This window comes from Rutidosis leptorrhynchoides, chromosome 4 (genome assembly GCF_046630445.1).
Source record: "Rutidosis leptorrhynchoides isolate AG116_Rl617_1_P2 chromosome 4, CSIRO_AGI_Rlap_v1, whole genome shotgun sequence".
Taxonomy (NCBI): domain Eukaryota; kingdom Viridiplantae; phylum Streptophyta; class Magnoliopsida; order Asterales; family Asteraceae; genus Rutidosis; species Rutidosis leptorrhynchoides.
Window position 1 is genome coordinate 122,318,904 of NC_092336.1, and position 20,940 is coordinate 122,339,843.

The 20,940-nt window shown below is 32.2% G+C and overlaps 1 non-coding gene across 1 annotated transcript; it reads left to right on the forward strand.

The window, feature by feature from the left end:
- The first annotated feature begins 1,596 nt into the window (after positions 1–1,596).
- On the forward strand, positions 1,597–1,703 carry LOC139846151 (small nucleolar RNA R71). The gene has a single exon (XR_011758890.1). It is a non-coding gene; the product is annotated as a small nucleolar RNA R71 (small nucleolar RNA).
- Positions 1,704–20,940: the final 19,237 nt, after the last annotated feature.

Below are 20,940 nucleotides of genomic sequence, written 5' to 3' on the forward strand. Positions count from 1 at the left end.
TTATTATTGCTAAGCACTACCGTTGGAGTTGGTAAAACAATATGGTTCTTATCAATCGTTTTTGTTGGTTCAACGGTTTTGGTTGGAGGAGATTTAGACTTTCGACTCACAAAGGTGATCGATTTTTCATCATTAATAAGTGTCATTCTACCCTCTCTTACATCAAATAACGCCCCGGTGGATGCTAAGAATGGTCGACCTAAAATTAGAGGAATGTTTGAGTCCTCTTCTATGTCAATGACAATAAATTCGACTAAAAAGGTTAAATTACCCACTTGAACGGGTAGGTTGTCAGCAATTCCAACTGGGTGCCTAATGGTTTGATTAAAGAGTAGAACACTCATCTCTGTTAGACTTAACTCACCTACTCCTAATCTCTTATATAATGAAAGAGGCATAACACTCACACTCGCACCTAAATCTGCTAGTGCATCATACATGACACAATCACTAAGTAGACAAGGAACAATAAATTCACCCGGATCACCCAACCTGGGTGGAGGTTTCGGTGAAACTGTCTTCACCGGGTTTACTTCTACGGTTTTTGTTTCTTGCACTTTCTTATTCTTCTTCTTCTTTTCAGAGGTATCACAAACTTTATTACCTATTACTTGCTCATACTCAACTCCTTTTCTTGGAAACGGGATGGGTGGTCTGTATGGTGCCACCACTGGCTTTACATACTTGAGTGGTGGTGGTGTTGTAACTTCTTCATTGTTACTCACATCTAAAACCTTCCCATCTTCTGGTGTTGGTTTTTCAGAATTCATTGAAACCATATTAACATTCTCACTTCGAGGATTTACTTCAGTATTATTAGGTATCTTTCCTTGTTCCCTCTCACTCATCATGCTAGCAAGAGTACCTACGTGTTTTTCTAGATTCAAAATGGAAGCTTGTTGAGTTCTTAATGACTGATCAAACCTCTCATTTGTTTGGGTTTGAGATGTAATAAATTGTGTTTGAGATTCCATTAGCTTTGCCATCATTTCTTCTAGATTTGACTTTTTCTCTTCGGTTTGTTGTGGTGATTTATACAAGCTAGGTCTTTGTTGATTGAAAGTGTTGTTTTGAGTTGGTTGGTTATTCGGACCTTGTTGGTTGTACGAGTTATTGTTGGGTCCATTTGGATTGTAAAGAATGTTTTAATTTCGATTGAAGTTTGGCCTTAGCGGTTGATAATTATTTTGATAATTATTTCCTGGCCTTTGGTTCATGTAGGAAACATTCTCACGTTGTTCCATCGTTTGTTCAATGTGACAATCTTTCGTTAAGTGTGGTCCACCGCATTGCTCACAACTGATTCGTATTGCGTGAATATCTTTAGTCATCTTTTCCATTCGTCTCTCGAAAGCATCTATTTTTGCTGAAACGGAATCAAAGTCATGGCTAGAATTGGCTCTAGCCGCTTTAGATGAACGAAAGATATCTTTTTCCTGGTGCCACTCATGCGAGGGGGAGGCTGTATTATCAATTATCTTGTGAGCTTCGGTAGCGGTTTTCTTCATAATGGAACCACCAGCTGCTATATCGATGTCTTTTCGTGTAGTAATATCGCATCCTTGGTAGAATATTTGTACTATTTGAGTAGTGTCTAAACCATGTTGAGGACATCCTCTCAACAACTTTCCAAATCTTGTCCATGCCTCATATAAAGATTCATTTGGCTTTTGCGTGAACATAACAATTTCTCCTTGAAGTCTCACGGCTTTAGATGCCAGAAAGAATTGTTTAAGAAATTTCTCAACTAAAATATCCCATGTGTCAAACGCTCCTTCAGGTAATGATTCTAACCATTCTCTGGCTTCTCCCTTTAAAGTCCAGGGAAACAACATGAGATAAATCTGTTCATCCTCAACTTCTCTGATTTTGAATAGAGTACAAATCCTATTAAAGGTTCGAAGATGTTCGTTTGGATCTTCTTTTGGCGTACCACTATATTGGCATTGATTAGTTACCATGTGTAGGATTTGTCCTTTGATTTCATAATCGGGCGCATTAATGTCTGGCTTAATAATGGCGTGACCTTAGCCCGTGCGTGTGGCTCTCATTCGGTCTTCCATACTTAGAGGTTCTGTTATTTCCATATTTGAAATTGTTGAATCTGAATCACTAGAGGATTCTGATTTAATGGTTTTTTCCTCGATAATCTCCGGATGAGTAATTTGCGGTTCCGGAGGAATGATTAGTGGTTCAGGATCTCTGAATTGTCCTTGAATATTCTCCGAATTCTCAATTGTGAGGTCGGGTTCAAAAAATGGATTATCGGAAATTTGAATTGGAGTACTTGGTCGACTAGATGACGATTCTAAAGAAAAATCAATAGCGATAATATTGGCTAAATGTCTTGATCGAGTTACAGGTGGTGAACGTATGAAAGGTGGTGAATGTTTTGCTCGGTGCATTCACTGAATATCCTATTAGTTATAAAAGATAAAAATTATTAAAGTTATCAAATTAATAGACTTTTCTAATTTTGTCCATAGCCAATAGATGCAGCAGGTAGCCAGGACCCTTTAAATCGGAAGCCCACAACTCGCCACTAACAAATCCAAATATTACTACGAACCAGAAAATTTTGGATGTCTATCAATTTAACCGCTTAAAATAATTTTTCTCGTCGAAGTTTTAAGAAGATAAAGAAAATTCTATGTCCTAAAAACTAGAGCGTAGAAATGAGAAAGAAAAAGAGTGCGTCGAAAAACGTCGAAAAATAAAATGTCGAAAAATAAAAATAAGAAAGTAGAGCGTCGAAACTTTAAAGTCTAAAAACTAAATATTAAAACTTGCGTCTAAAGGTATTAAAGCTTAAAAGGAATTCTATATTCAAAACGGCAATTACTTAAAAAGGCACTAAAATATTTAAACGGTGTCGCAAAATTCTAAAGCGCCTAAATCGTAATTCTAAAGAAAAAGCACTTAAGGGATTTTACGGCAAAGCCTAAAAATCTAGAAGTAAAAATAACTACGGCAAAAACTATCTTAAACTAATTACGAACGATACGACAAAAAGATACATACTCTAAAAGATATAAAATAAAAATGATAAAAATAAGATTTTATATAAAAAATATTATTTTTATATTTTTCTATAAAATAAGTTCAAATAAATAAACTTTAAATTACAAATATTAATAAAACTAGATATAAATATATTAATTAATACAAACCCTAATTAAATTAAATAATAATAATTATAAAAACCTTACAGCTGTAATTAATGCGTCAAAGGATCAGCCTGTCAGACGATCATGCGATCGCATGAATATTAGGCGTTGGGCTCATGCGATCGCATGGCCCAATAATCCAGATCTGATTCAGGCTTTTTAAACTGACTTGGCCCGTTTTTAATTTATTTATTTGATTTTTATATTTTTTGATTTATATTTATATAAAATATAAAGAAAACTTATATTTAAAATAAAAATATTTTTTTAATTTTATATATCTTAAAATTATATATATATTTAAACACTTATATATATATATATATATATATATATATATATATATATATATATATATATATATATATATATATATATATATATATATATATATATATATATATATATATATATAGTGGTAGGATCAAGAGGGAAGTAACCATTCAGGGGGAAGCGGGGGGAAGCAAAAACGTTTTTTTTTTCTTCGTTTTTTGAAAAAACTTTGTTCACGAACATTATAGATGAGATGAAAATATGAACATTTAGTAGAGACACTTTGTGATAAATGTTTTTATTTTGGCGGGAAAACGCTCGAAGAAGTAATATATAACAATTATCGTGTTTTTCGAGCGTATTTTGAGGTTTTAGCTATTTGGGTTTAGATATTAGGGTTTATTGGGTTTAGATATTAGGGTTTATAAATTTAGGGTTTAGGGTTTAGATTTAGGGTTTAGATTTAGGATTTAGATTGAGTTTTTAACACGAACGGTTTAGAGTTTAGGGTTTAGGGTTTAGGGTTTAGGATTTAAGTTTTGGTGTTTTGGGTTTATGGAATAAATCCAAAACACCAAACCCTAAACCCTAAACCCTAAACTCTAAATCGGGCTAAATTTTACTTCACAAAATGAAAAAAAACGTTCATATTCTTCACGAACAATATTATATTGAATGTTATTTTTGTCGATAGTTTTCCCGCCTAAATAATAACATTCATCACGAAGTGTCTCTCCTAAATGTTCATATTTTCGTGTGATCTTGATGCCGGAAAAAAAAATTTAAAAAAAAAACGATTTGTTTTTTTGCTTCCCCCCACTTCTCCCCGATTGGTTACTTCCCCATTGATCATACCCCTATATATATATATATATATATATATATATATATATATATATATATATATATATATATATATATATATATATATATATATATATATATATATATATATATATAGTAATTTTTTTTTAGTTTTCTGATTTTAATCTTATAAAAATAAAACTTATATAAAAAAAATACTTATTAGTTTTTATAACTTTTAACAAAAGAAATAAATATAAACTTTTTAACTTAAAAATATAGATATTTATTTTTCTTTTCTTTTTATATTTTTGTATTTTTAATATTTAAAACTTATAAACATATATTTTAACAAAAATAACTTAAAAACAAATTTTTTTATAGCGTTTCGCTTTCGCGTCCCCGGCAGCGGCGCCAAAAATACTTGATGTGTCAACGGAGGGGTAGTACGAAATACTATTACTTTTATTACGAAATATGATACAAATTACACAAGTTTTATTATTTATTTATAGAATGGGATATACCTAAACCTTGCTACAACACTATAGGCAGTGTACCTAATCGTAGAGTAGTGTAGTTTTTAGTAAGTCCGGTTCGTTCCACAGGGAGACAGCTGAGTTTAACGCTATATGTATTTTAACCTATATATATATATATATATATATATATATATATATATATATATATATATATATATAAGTAATAATAATATTATATAAAAGGGGGGTTTTACCGTTTAGTGACCGGTTTGTCGATTTTAAATAAAGCGTAAAGATAAATGACGATAATATAAATAACAGAATTTAAATTAAGATAAAGTATTTAAGCGTAAAGATAAATGACAATAATTAAAGTACGTAAAATAAATAACAATATTAAAATGACAATAAATAAAATGACAGTAAATAAAAGTGCGATAGAATATGAAATAAAACAATTATGTTTATTTAAACTTCCGTAACCATGATGTTTGACGTTTTGATTTTAATTCATTATTCTGGGTTAATTGTCCTTTGTCCTGATTTATTTGATACCTATCTGGTTTTTGTCCGTAATAGTCCATCGGTCATAATTATAAAATGCTCGTCAAATTAACCTTATTCCCGAAGTCAAATATTCCAACTAATTAGGGATTCGAACTGTAACAAGGTTTTAATACTTTGTTAATAATTACACCAGGTTATCGACTGCGTGTAATCCAAAGTTTTAATACTTTGTTAACAATTACACCAATTATCCTTGTATGTAATCCACCCCTGTTTTAATGAGATATGAATATTAATTTACCCACTTGATCAGAATGAATAATCAATTACCCAACCCGAATAATTAATTAAATGATCGTAAAAGATGTCGTATAAACGTCACTAAATAGAACATAAATAATCATTTTAATAATTATTAGATTAACTAATTTGAAGATAGGTTCGACAGATTCTAATGAGTTGTCATTCGATTAGACAATACCCCCTATCTATTAATAGTCAATAGTCTAATGTCTACAAGTGTCGGTCTTTTGTCCAAACCTTAATTATGGTATAAAATCTAATAACCCCGTCTTAATATTTAGTCTAACATCACGATTACTTTGGCTCAAATAAGCATAATAATAACTTAGTTACAAGACATTAATTTAAAAAGGAAGAACATAGCTTACAGTGATTATTTATCGCGTAGCGTTACACAGGCAGAGTTCTGACTTAAAACCCGTAAAACATTCTTACAATAACCTTATTATTATTAACTTAAATTAAAATTATAATTATAAATATATATATTACATGTAAAGAGAAAGAAACAAGAAAAGGTGTACATAACTCGTCCGAAAATTGCTCAATTTATAGACTTGGCCAGCTACAGCATCCCATGCGATCGCATGGCTTTTGTACCTTCTGGCCATGCGATCGCATGGCCTCCTGATCCAGCTCATATACTTTCCAAAAACGTGGGCGGCTCTTGATTTATTTATTATATAATATAATATATATAATTTTATATAATTATATATATATTATATTATATTCTTGTGCATAGTTGACTCGTAATTTTAGCTCCGTTGACTCGTACGTTTCTTCTCGGTTTATGTCCCAATTTCGGATTTTCGAACGTCCTTTCGGATGCTGAGATATTTTGTACTTTGCGTTCCGCGGCTCATACTCTTGTAATTTTTAGACATTTCTCATCAATAATTTGAACCACTTGGATTGTACTTTGTACTTTTTAGCTTTTTGGTCATTTGCGTCTTCAAATTATCATTTTATTCTTTTGTCTTCGCACTTATTTATTTAAACGAATATTACATAAAAATAGAACAATTTCAACTAAAAGCTTTACATATTTTAAGGATATTGTGCCTAAATATATGTTCATTTGGAGCACTATCAGTTGCCAAAGCCCCGTATCGTTTAGCGCCGTCAAAAATTCGTGAGATGATGTCACATATTCAGGAGCTATTAGATCGTGGGTTTATTAGACCGAGTTCTTCTCCTTGGGGTGCACCAGTATTATTTGTTAAAAAGAAAGACGGTACTATGCGTATGTGTATAGATTATTAGGAGTTGAATAAGAGAACAGTAAAAAATAAGTACCCGCTTCCTAGAATAGATGATTTATTCGATCAGTTGCAGGGTGCTTCATACTTCCCAAAGATAGATTTACAGTCTGGGTATCATCTGGTTAGAGTTACAGAATCTGATATCCCGAAGACATCGTTTAGAATTAGGTATGATCATTATGAGTTCTTGGTCATGCCGTTTGTGTTAACAAACGCGCCAACAATCTTCATGGATCTGATGAATAGGGTGTGTCGTCCGTTTCTAGATAAATTCGTGATTGTGTTTATAGACGACATATTAGTGTATTCAAAGACAGAGGCCGAGAACGTTGAACATTTAAGACAGGTGTTGAATGTGTTGAAACAGGAACAGTTATTTGAAAAATTTTCTAAGAGTGAATTCTGGTTGAGAGAAGTACAGTTTTTGGGTCATGTAATTTGTGCCGAGGGTATAAAAGTTGATCCATCTAAGATTGATGCGGTTATGAATTGGAAATCGCCAAGAAATCCGACAGAAATTAAGAGTTTTCTGAGATTAGCTGGTTACTACCGAAGGTTCATAAAAGATTTCTCGAAAATAGCGGGTCCGTTGACTAAGTTGACTCGAAAAGACGTAGCCTTTCGATGGGGTGATGATCAAGAGAAGGCTTTTCAGACTTTGAAACAGTTATTATGTCAGGCTCCAGTGTTAGCATTACCAGAAGGTTTAGATGACTTCGTGGTTTATTGTGATGCATCCTCCGCCGGGTTGGGTTGTGTATTGATGCAAAGAGATAAAGTGATCGCGTACCCCTCTAGACAGTTGAAATTTCATGAAAGAAATTATCCTGTACATGATTTAGAAATGGCTGCCGTAGTGTTTGCTCTGAAGCTATGGAGACATTATTTGTATGGGACACATTGTGTAATATGTACAGATCACAAAAGTTTGCAGTATATTTTCTCATAGAAAGAATTGAGTATGCGTCAGAGACGATGGCAAGAGCTGATTAAAGACTACGATTGTGAAATTAAGTGCCATCCGGTAAAGCAAATGTCGTAGCAGATGCGTTAATTCGTAAAAAGTCAGATGAGAATGTGAAATTTTTGTGTTTGAGTATAACTTCAGATTTGATCGATCAATTACGAACTGTTCAAGCCTGTGCTTTGGAGGATGAACATATTAAATCTGAACTTATGACTAAACGGAAATTTGACCTAATTGATGATTCTCGTGGACTTAAGACTTTAAATAACCATATTTGGGTGCCTATGCTTGGAGACTTAAGGGATTTGATCGTGACTGAAGCTCACAATTCCAGATTGACAGTACATCCAGGCAGTAATAAGATGTATCATGACCTTAAGTCTATGTATTGGTGGCCGACTATGAAGTTAGATATTGCTCAATATGTTGAAAAGTGCCATGTTTGTGCTCAAGTTAAAGCGGAACACCAGAAACCGTATGGTTCGTTGCGTCAGTTACAGATTCCAGAGTGGAAATGAGAGCATATCACGATGGATTTTGTGACAAAATTACCTAGAACTCAGAGAAAACACGATATGATTTGGGTAATAGTTGATCGTTTGACCAAGAGTGCTCATTTTCTTACTACTCGTGAGACAGCGTCATTAAGTGAACTTGCCGATTTATATGTGAAGGAGATAGTTAGTCGTCATGGTGTGCCATTATCGATTGTATCAGACAGAGATTCTAGATTTGTTTCTAACTTCTGGAACAGTCTGCAACAGAATTTGGGTACACGTGTGAATCTGAGTACAGCTTATCATCCTCAGACAGATGGTCAGAGTGAACGAACAATACAGACGCTAGAGGATATGTTGAGAGCATGTGTATTAGAATATGGTGGTTCGTGGGATACACATTTGCCGTTGGTTGAATTTGCGTATAATAATTCTTATCGTTCGAGCATAGGAATGCCGCCTTACGAAATGTTGTACGACCGTTGTTGCAGAACTCCGACTTGTTGGTTAGAAGCTGGAGAGAAACAGTTTGCTGGTCCCGAAATTGTTCAAACGACAGCCGAAAAAGTTGCTATTGCGCGAGGAAAGTTGAAAGCTACCAGAGATAGACAAAAGATGTATGTAGATCCGCGTAGACGTCCGGTAACTTTTAATGAGGGTGATCGTGTGTATCTTAAGGTTTCACCATGGAAAGGGGTTATCAGATTTGGTAAACGTGGTAAGCTTGCACCAAGATATGTTGGACCGTTTCCAATCAGTGAGATTCTGAATGATCAAACAGTGTTACTGGATCTTCCGCCAGAGTTAGCTGGTATTCATAATACATTCAATGTGTGTTATTTGCGTAAGTGTAAAGTCGATGACGAGACATAGATCGTACTACTAGTAGATTTGAAAGTTGATTTGAGTAACAAGTTGGTCAAGGAACCAATTCGAGTGGTCGACAAAAAGGTTACTAAGTTAAGCGATGGTTTTAGTAGAATGGAAACACAGCTTAGGGTCTAACTTGACATGGGAGACAGAAGAGTTGATGAAGACCCGTTACCCTCATCTGTTTGACCAAGACCAGATTCCGAGGACGGAATCTCTTTAAGGGGGTGGATTTGTAACAGACTGAAATCGGGGTTAGAAGTAAGATTACTTAATTACCCTTAGATTTATATTTGTGTTTAAAATATGCTTTTATTTTAATAATATGTGTATTGTTAATTGAATATGTGGTTAAGACCAGTTTGTGACAAGGGTCACAGAAATAGTTCGTTTGTTGAATTTGGACTCCGTTAGGGTTGCCAAATTAAGTATGAAAGATATCAGATAACTGATAAATGCCCGTGTGTTGTGGGGTAAGGGTTTTAAACCCCATTTAGTGTGTAATATCTGGATGTTTCCATCCATTTCTTGAAATTTTCAAAAGAAGCTCGTATCTACTTCATCTCCTTCACAAAACCCTAATCTAATCCAAGCTAGAAATTGAATCAAGAGGCTTTAGGAACTGATCATATCATCCTTCAGATCATTTATCCAGGTTTGATTGATTGAATTCGTGCTTTAATTCATAGAAATTGAGTTTTGGGTGTAAATGAGTTTTTGATGAATTTTGAGCTTGAATCTTCATGATTTGTGTTAGTTATGCTTAAATGATGTTAGAAATAGTTGCTATATAGTTTATATGATGTTTTTGAAGTGGTTTTGGTGTTAGAACTTGCAAAAATCAAGATTTGGAGTCAAAAATGCGAAATATAGCGAGCTGTAGCTGTTCATCAGCTCCCACGCGTTTTAGGGCTAAACCACGCGGTTAAGCATGCGTTTGAGGCTCAACCACGCGGTTGAGGACTCACTCGCACGAGTGAGGTCTCATCCACGCGAGTGAGCACTGGTCAGCGTTTGGTAAAATTGAAAATGGCGTAACTTTCAAACCGTAACTAGGTTTTTGATGAATAAACTATCGTTGAAATCATATTGAGATTTACTTTCCAATTATAAGGTTTTAAGAATCTGTATCAAACTTTATTTTGATCAGAAATAGAGGTATTAGCGTGTGTGTCTAGTGTGCATGCGTTAATATGTTATTATGGGTTGAATTCTTGATATAGGCTTATGAATGAATGAATATATGATGAATATAGGTTGGAAAATGTCATTAAATGTTTATATTTATGTTCCTTTTCACTCGCACGAGTGAGCCTTCACTCGCACGAGTGAGCTTTTACACGTACGGTTGAGGCGGTCAACCGTGTGGTGAACCGCACGAGTGAGTGGTTACTTGAACTGTTATATTTGCTAGTTGGATCGTACAGTTGAAAAGTGACTCATACGAGTCATATGTCACTCGTGTGGTTAACCGTACGGATCTACTGTTGTCTAATTAGATATTTGGCCAAGGACCAAACGTATGAGTGAGGTGTCAACCACACGGTTGTGGTTTCTCAGACGTGCGGATAAGTGTCACTCGTACGGTTGACAGGTCAGATTGATTAAGTGTTCAAGTGCTTGTTTATTGATGCTATTGTCTTGTTGTTGGGATGATATCAAGACATGATTACACTTGATTATGTCTATTCTCAGGTGGAAAAGAGAAAGAGAAGACTCAAAAAGATTAGACCTATGAGAATCTTCAGTTGCTGGTAATTGGTGAGTGGGTCTATCTTCGGATAGAGTTTAAGTAGCAAATCATTCTACTGAGGATTACTCTGATTACCTTGTGTAGTGTAGTGATTTCCATGCTAGTTGGATAGTTGCATGCTATGTGATTAATATGTTGTATATGTGCACTATGTTTGACACCAGCTATTGCTAGGGAGGTTAGGGATTTGCAACTGTTCCCAGGGAGGTTGCAGTCCGTGTGAGGTCAACCATTCCAAGGGAGGTTGAGTCCAAGTCCTTCAGTCTGTTTAGTATAGCATAGAAGAACGCATGTGTTGCGTTTGGATAGTTATGCAGAGACTGGTAGGAAGGACTATCGGTAGATCCTAGTCCGATCAGCTAGGTCGTGTGCCCGTTCAAGCCACCGATCCTCATATTTTCGTTGTTTGTATGCTTGTTGGTTGTAAGCATATTGGCTTACTGTAGTATGATGGATTGCTTAAGCTTAATCTGTAGATAGATTCCATTCATTTAGCGGTGCGCTAATCCCCCACATTCCTCCCCCTGCAGGTTTAGCTACTGCTGTTGGGATCGGGCATTAATGTAGGAGACATGTTTGACTTGCAACTCTGATGTGGACTTTTGTAACCATGTATGTAATAGCGTAACACCGTTTGATAAAGTAAACGTAATTAAGTGGTTTTTGTACTAATGTAATTAAGGTTGTGGTTTTACTAAATAAGACTTCCACTATGTTATAAAAAAAATGGCCGATGTTACATCAAACAAATCCTAAACATTAAGGTCGCTGGGTGAAAACGTACCTTTGACTGAATTAAGATCCTTGCATGTCCCACTGGGGTGATGGATGGTTGCAGTAACCTGAGTAGATCCACTCTTCCTCTTTCTCGGACAGTCCTTCGCATAATGGCCTGCTTCACCACACTTATAACACTTATTTTTCTCGGTATTGACCTTACAATCTAGGGCCAAGTGACCATTCTTTTAACACTTGTCATAAGTCAGCATCTTGCAGCCCCCATGATGGTGCCTTCCGCACTTTCCACACAATGGTAGTTTTCCTTTGTAATTCGTGTTGGATGAAGATCCTTTCTCGAAGTTACGAGGCATCCCTTATTTCTCACATCGGTTTCGTGTGAGATTTCCAACATGATCCTCACACCATTTCCTTTTCCCATTAAATTCATTTCCTTCAGCAGGTTTCCCTTTTCCTTCCATTCGGCTAACTTGTTTCATCCTGTTAATCGCCATGTTGATGACTCCGAGTATTGTCTTTGGTTGATGAGAAAGGACGAAACCAAACACTTCCATCGACAATCCCGACATGTACCTCTCGATTGCTCTATCCGCTGATGGGACTAAATGTGGGCAAAGCAACGATAGCTCCCGGAACCGATTAGTGTAACTGGCAATGTCAGTTCCAATGACACTTAAGTTCAGAAGTTCAGTTTACCACCTCGTTCGCTCTTGTATGGGACAGTATTTCTCAATCGTACAATCAAAACCTGCAGCTATAAGATCTTCTGTCACTCGTTGGGTAACGAGTTCTTCAACTTGAGCCTCGAACATTTCTGAAGTAAACATGATTTCCTTCTACACAAACGATTCATCGAAGTAAGAACAATAAAACAGAGTTATTAAAAATATACTAGCAACGAGTGTTGAAGACTAGTAAATAATAATAGTACGAAAAGATTCGTTAGTAGTGAGAAGTAGTGTTAAGTAGCACTAGTAGTAGTAAGTAGTGATAGTAGTGATAGTAGTGACAGTAGTGTCACCAGTGATAGTAGTGGTAGTAGTGACACTAGTGGTAATAGTAGTGGCACTAGTGTTATGTAGTGATAGCAGTGGTAGTAGTACTAAGTAGTGGCAATAATGGTAAATATAGTAGTATCACATAACACAAGTATTATAATCATACAATGTTGCTAAATAAAGAATATTAACGCATGCAATAGAAGATAAATAATTATTCATAATGTAACCCACCATTATTAAAATAAAAATCCCCAAAAAGTAATAACCAAACAGTAAACATCATGTACTAGTAGCCCGGTTTAAAACACCCGGTAAGTCATATATAATCAAATAATGGAAAGAATGGTGGATGAGAAAGAAAAGAAAGGTCGTGGTCAAATGACCCTTCACTTCCTCTTCTGTCTGGTACGAGAGGCAGGTCCATTATCCCTAGGCCTATTTCGATCTGCCTCCAGTGCAGCAATCCTGGCAGTCAGGGATGCTATCAGTCGCTCCATGCCAAAGAACCTCGCTTCAGCCTCGTACATATAATTGTTTATGGATGTGAGCCTCGAGTCCAACCTGTCAAGATCATCAAGATGTGGGTATGTCCTCGCAACATCACTCAAAGCATTCACACGATCAACCACATCCCGGTTTCGGTTGGTGTGAATCAGGTCCAGTTCATAAAGATTAATGGGATGGTTGGGTATTTGGTGAGGAGCAGGAGCAGGTGCTAGAGCAGGTGCATTTGCATCAGCTACACTCGAGTTGCTACTATTTACGGAATCCTGTGAAATCTAACTCACAAGACAAGAACACATAGAAAGTAGATTAGTCAAACACATAGCATTAGTCATAAAGTATTCATGTAATGACTAAGTCCTGGTCGTAGTCTAGACTCACCAAAGTGTCCTAATGACCAAATCAGACACACTAATGCAAGTCCTAGTTTTCCTACGAACCGTTAGCTCTGATACCATCTATAACACTGCGCCAAATTTCCATCTGACGGCATGTTAATCAAGGTCCCACAGTTAACAGTTATGCCCTCTATATGAGACGTTCAAAGCAATCGCATTTAATTTTATTAAAAGTTGACTTTCAAAACATAAGTCAATAAATCTCAAAATAGAAACATTGTTGTGATCGTAACCACAAGCCAACAGTATTTAAACAGTTGTAAAAATTTTAAATGCGAAAGTAAATAATGTCTTTAATAAAGTATGATGACTCCACGGCCAGACCAAGCATCAAACACACCGGAAGACTTTACCTCTTAAGGACTTGAGAATAAAACACGCAAAACATGTCAACAAATAATGTTGGTGAATCTACAGGTTTAAAATAATGTAGCAGTATCTGAAAAACTGTTATCAGAAAATAGTTTAAGTTCCTTGACCACGAGATTTTACAAGTACAACTCCAAGTTGCGAAATATTTACATAATCCATGAGCACCTGAATACTAGCAATGACCAGAGTATAGAAACCACTACACTCTCTTTACCCCATAAAATGTTATACACTTGTACGAGTGTATCTAATGTTCAAAGTAAATACACCACAGTTATAAAGTAGGGTGAGGTTGTCAACCTAACGGATCCGTCCATCTAAATTGTGCTTACCCGATGGTATTAAAAGTATTCAAGCTAGAGGCTTTGTGTATAAACTCAATATGTATATATAGTACTCGTGTCAACATAAAAGCATTTGAAAATGTAAGTACAACAGCGTGTATTCTCATCCCTGAAAACATGTAAAGAGCCGAACTGTAGACTCACCTTAGAACAGTTCGGATGAAAGACAAATGACTTGTACGGATTACAGCCGAGTAATGCAACCTAAGTATACGTATTTAGGTTGGTCAACATATATGTTTTAAACAATGTGGTTTAATAGTATAAGTTGTCTTATTGCTCGACTCGACGCGTTTCAAAGTAAAAGTCAACATACAGTCAACTAGTTCATGCAAGTCAAACAAATTCAACCAAAGTCAAACCAAAAGTCAAACTTGGTCAAAGTAGTCAACTAATGTCAACTTCAGTAGGTTCATGTCAAATATTAGTCAACATGTCAAACCTAGGTCAAACAAAACGTTTTAGATCATAAATGGTCAATTTCACAATCACAGTTTTATCGTCATGCATAAAGTTCATGTACATGTAGCAAACTTCTCATAATAACTCATAGCACAAAATTCATGCAAATAGGGTAAACTCTAGATCACAATTATACTCAAAATAGATTCCAAAAAATCCAGCCAGGGTCTCATACGATGTCTACAAGTCAGGAATCAGAAGGGGTACATTTATGGTTTACCAAATCAGTTTCTGTCCGTGCACTGATTTCGTATTGGCTATAACCGAAGCTAGGGACATGAAAATCAAGCTAGGTCCGTGGAAATGGTTCAAGGACAAGTCAAACGATCATATATCCAAAATTGAGCAACTTTGGTTTAGCCAATTTATACAGTTTATCCGATCAAGTTGGATGTTCAGTTTTCAGCTCAATTCAGAAGTTACACAAACTATGGCTCTACAGTGCCCAATGCATAAGGTTTCAGAGGTTACAAAAAACTAAGAATATATCACATATAATATAAAGATTCATATTCCAGAATCATTCATGTTAATTCACAATACACAATCCACAGAGTATAAATCAGTGAGCAAGTTGCAGATTCGATCCTAGTTTAGCTAGTCACATTCGCATGCAATTATCCGAAGATCTACATACAATTAGACCATGATATCTACATGAAAATTGAATTACTTTTTGTGTAAATTTAAGATATGCAAAGTTTTAAAGCCAGAAGTTAACGCATTTTAGCATACAAGTCTGTTATCATGCAAGTGCTGTAAAAATCCACATTTTCATTCGTTTAAGCATATCTCAAGTTATACTCGAGCAAATGACATGATATCGTAGTGAAAAATGATTATTTTTGAATTATCTATCCAATGGTAATAAATTCAGAAACCAATTCGTGGCCTATCAATACCATATTTCTGATCAAGCAACAAAAACACAACGTTAATTTCAAATGGACATAACTTGATCATCCAGAAACGAAATCAAGCGAATCCAAAGCCTAAAATCAATAGTTTTTCATGAGGATTCTAAATATCACATAATATCATGCAATTGAAAAATTCAAATTTCTGTACACACAATAATAGATTTCGGTTTTCGTGATAAACAATCAAAACGGACAAATTAACGCATCTAACATTAATCACACATCAAGACTTGAGCAATAGACAACCTAAACCATGAAACATCAATAAAAATCTGATTTTAAAAATTAGGGTTAGCTATTTATACCTTTGATCTTGAAAAGAGTTATATCAACGCGTAGAGTGAAAGGACCCGTTCATATACATTATAAACGATTCACAATAGTTAATTACATCGCGAGGTATTTGACCTCTATATGATACATTTTTCAAACATTGCATTCATTTTAAAAGATAAAGTTTCTTTACATCAAAAATTGACAGGCATGCATACCATTTCATAATGTCCAACTATAAATGATCTAATCTGACATTTACTTAATAATAATCTCTATTGAACTCAATGACTTGAATGCAACGTATTTTGAAATATGCCATGATTGACTTCAAGTAATATCTTTAAAATGAGCAAATGCACAGCGGAAGATTTCTTTAATACTTGAGAATAAACATGCTTTAAAGTGTCAACCAAAAGGTTGGTGAGTTCATTAGTTTATCATAATCATTCATTTTCATCATTTTAATATACCACAAGAATTTCATTTCCAGTTCTCATAATATACGTCCCATGCATAGAGACAAAAATCATTCATATGGTGAACACCTGGTAACCGACATTAACAAGATGCATATAAGAATATCCCCTATCATTCCGGGAAATCCTTCGGACATGATAAAAACGAATTCGAAGTACTAAAGCATCCGGTACTTTGGATGAGGTTCGTTAGGCCCAATAGATCTATCTTTAGGATTCGCGTCAATTAGTAGATTGGTTTACTAATTCTTAGGTTACCAAGCAAAAGGGGCATATTCGGCTTCGATCATTCACCCATATAATGTAGTTTCAATTACTTGTGTCTATTTCATAAAACATTTATAAAAATTGCGCATGTATTCTCAGCCCAAAAATATAAAGGGTAAAAAAGGCAAATGAAACTCACCATACTGTATTTTGTAGTAAAAATACATATAACACCATTGAACAAGTCCAAGGTTGGCCTCGGATTCACGAACCTAAATTAATTATATATATTTATATGTTGGTCAATATTTGCCTTAACAAATTAGGCCAAGTCATAGTGTACCACAATCCTAATGCTCGAGACTAATATGCAAAAGTCAACAAAATTCAATTTGACTCAAAATAATTTCCAAAAATCTATACATGATTAATATATAGTTTAAATATCGTCGTTTTATATTTTTAAATATTTTTAAAAGATTTATTAGAGTAAATAATATAATTCGTTTATTAATAAATAAAATTTTATATTAAAATTTATATAATAAAATATACTTTTATATATATTAAGTAAAAAGATTTATAGAGTTCATTTAATATTATAAAGATAATATGATAGGTATTATTAAAGTAATTCTATTACTCGTAGTAAAATATGTTTGTATCACATATTTATTTGATAAAATAATATCTATGATAATAGTAAGTAAAAGTTGTTTTATTTTGTAATAATAATAATTATTATTTTATTAATAAAAATATCAATAATTATAATTACTAAGATGACATTATGATAAAATGATAATTCTAATTATGAAAACTTTAATATTTACGATACTTTTTAATATTGTCTTTAAAATAATAATTCTATTTAAAATGATAATAATAGTGATATTTTATAATAACAATGACATTTCTATTAAAATGATAAATTTTTTTTTTAAAATGATAGTTTTAATATTAACGATACTTTTAATAATAATAGTAATGATAAAAATAATAAGAACGATAATTTTATCTAAATCAATATCTTATAATATTTTAATTTCATCAAGATACTCTTACTCATTATTTCCTAATCGTTTCGTTTAATAGCTTTTAATCGTCTTTTATATCGGGTTCATAATAATGATAATAATAGTAATCAAAATAATTAGGTGTTACTAATATTAGTTTCAATTACAATAATATCAATAATGCTAGTTACTATGACATTATTAATGATAATACTAATAATTATTTTAATGATAATATAATAATACTAATAATAATAACAATAACCATTTTTAAATAATGATATATATATTAATAATGATAATGATAATAATAATAATAATAATAATAATAATAATAATAATAATAATAATTAGATAATAATAATAATAATACTAATTATAACTTTAACGATAATAACGATAGTAATAATAATAAAAATAACAATTTTTAATGATAAATCCTTTAATTGATAAAGGTAATAATAATAATAATAATAATAATAATAATAATAATAATAATAATAATAATAATAATAATAATAATAAGATAAAACTAGATCGACGATAATAACGATGATAATAATAATCATTTTTAATAATAATACAAAAATTTGATTGACTATAACTTCAAATCCGTTCATCGAAACTATTCGATATCTAAATGAAATTTTTTTAATTTTTCGCTAGCTTTCTAACGACATGCATATCTTATACCTTATCTCAACCGTATACATAACTAATTCAGGATTCAACATATCCTATCTAATGGCAATATCAAAAGTACAAGCATGCATAATCCTATATTCTCGAGCACTAGTCAGGGATACACTATTAGTATGTAAAAATTAAATTATGAGTACTCACGTATCAATATTGAGATTCAATATTGCAGGAAAGGTACGTAGACGCAACGGAGAGGATAAACACTAGATTGACCTCACGAGCATACCCATGAACATTACCCATCACCTCCATAGCTATAACCCATAATTTCCTTAGCCCTATCCCGCTCACAAAATGTGTTTTGAAATAACTCACGAGTACCTCATGTCGTAGTATTTTATGTATAATAATAATAATAATAATAATAATAATAATAATAATAATAATAATAATAATAATAATAATAATAATAATATTAATATTAATCTTGAATATAATAATAATAATAATAATTTTAAATAAATTAAATAACATACGGAGTATATATCTTAGATAGAGAGATATAGAGGAATATGTGTGTGTGTGTGTGTAAAACTGACCCGAACTGACAAGCTTTAAATAAGTTTTCTGATCCTAGCTGAAACGCCCATTCCTAATCTATCAGGACGAAGTCCATATTGATTATAAACGATTCATAATAGTTGATTACATCGCGAGGTACTTGACCTCTAAATGATACATTTTACAAACATTGCATTCGTTTTTAAAAGACAATCTTTCTTTATATCAAAAGTTGACAAGTATGCATACCATTTCATAATATCCAAACTACAAATGACCTAATCCGTTATTTGCTTAATAATAATCTCTAATGAATTTCAACGACTCGAATGCAACGTCTTTTGAACTATGTCATGAATGATTTCAAGTAATATCCTTAAAATGAGCTAATGCACAGCGAAAGATTTCTTTCAAACCTGAGAATAAACATGCTTTAAAGTGTCAACCAAAAGGTTGGTGAGTTCATTAGTTTAACATAAATATTCATTTCTATCATTTTAATAGACCACAAGATTTTCATTTTTCATAAATATACGTCCCATACATAGAGATAAAAATCATTCATATGGTGAACACCTGATAACCGACATTCACAAGATGCATATAAGAATATCCCCATCATTTCGGGATCCTCCATCGGACATGATATAAATTTCGAAGTACTAAAGCATCCGGTACTTTGGATGGGGCTTGTTGGACTCGATAGATCTATCTTTAGGATTCGCGTCAATTAGGGTGTCTGTTCCCTAATTCTTAGATTACCAGACTTAATAAAAAGGGGCATATTCGATTTCGATAATTCAACCATAGAATGTAGTTTCACGTACTTGTGTCTATTTTGTAAAACATTTATAAATATTGCGCATGTATTCTCAGCCCAAAAATATAAAGGGTAAAAAGGCAAATGAAACTCACCATACTGTATTTTGTAGTAAAAATACATATAACATCATTGAACAAGTGTAAGGTTGGCCTTGGATTCACGAACCTATATTAAGTGTATATATATATTTATATAAAGGTCAATATCTGTCTAACAATTTAGGTCAAGTCGTAGTGTATCACAATCCTAATGCTCGAAATAGTCATGCATACATTAACAAAAATCAATTTCACCAAAAAGACTTCCAAAATCTTTTCATGTTTATAATACACATATAGTCGTTTTATATATATATTTAACTATAACAAATTTTGTAAATAAAACAAGTCATTTATTAAATAAAAACTTATATTAAGATTTAAATATATTAAAAATATACTTTTATATCAAATTTATAAAGTTCACTTTATATCTTAAAATATAATGAAATGTATAATTTATGTTATTTTTATAAAAATATATTTGTATCTTATATTCATTTGATAATAATAATAAATAAAGTTATAACAATATATTAATAATAAAATACTAATAGTAATAACAATATTTATATTTACTAATGATAATAATAATTTTGATAATAAATAATAATATTTTGTATCACATATTTATTTGGTAAAATAATAAGTAAAAGTTGTATTGTTCAGTAATAATTATAATTCTATTACTCTACTAATAATAATAATATTTATACTTATAATGTTTATAATAAAATGATAATTTTAATTATAATAACGATACTTTTTAATTGTAATATCATTTTATAAAATAATAAATTTATTTAAAATGATAAAATGATAATAAAAATGATATTTTTATAATAGTAACTACATTTCCATTTAAAATAATAATTTTAATAAAAATGATAGTTTTAATAATAGTATTGCTTTAATGATCATAAAAATGATAACTTGATAGTTTTGATAAAATGTTAATTATGATATTAATAATAATTATTATAATAACAATAATAATAATAATAATAATAATAATAATAATAATAATAATAATAATAATAATAATAATAATAATAATAATAATAATAATAATAAATATACTAAATATAACTTTAACGATAATAACGATAATAATAGTAATAAAAATAACAATTTTTAATGATAATACATTTTATTGATAATAATAATAGTAATGATAGTAATAATAATAATAATAATAATAATAATAATAATAATAATAATAATAATAATGATAATGATAATAATAATAATAATAATAATAATAATAATAATAA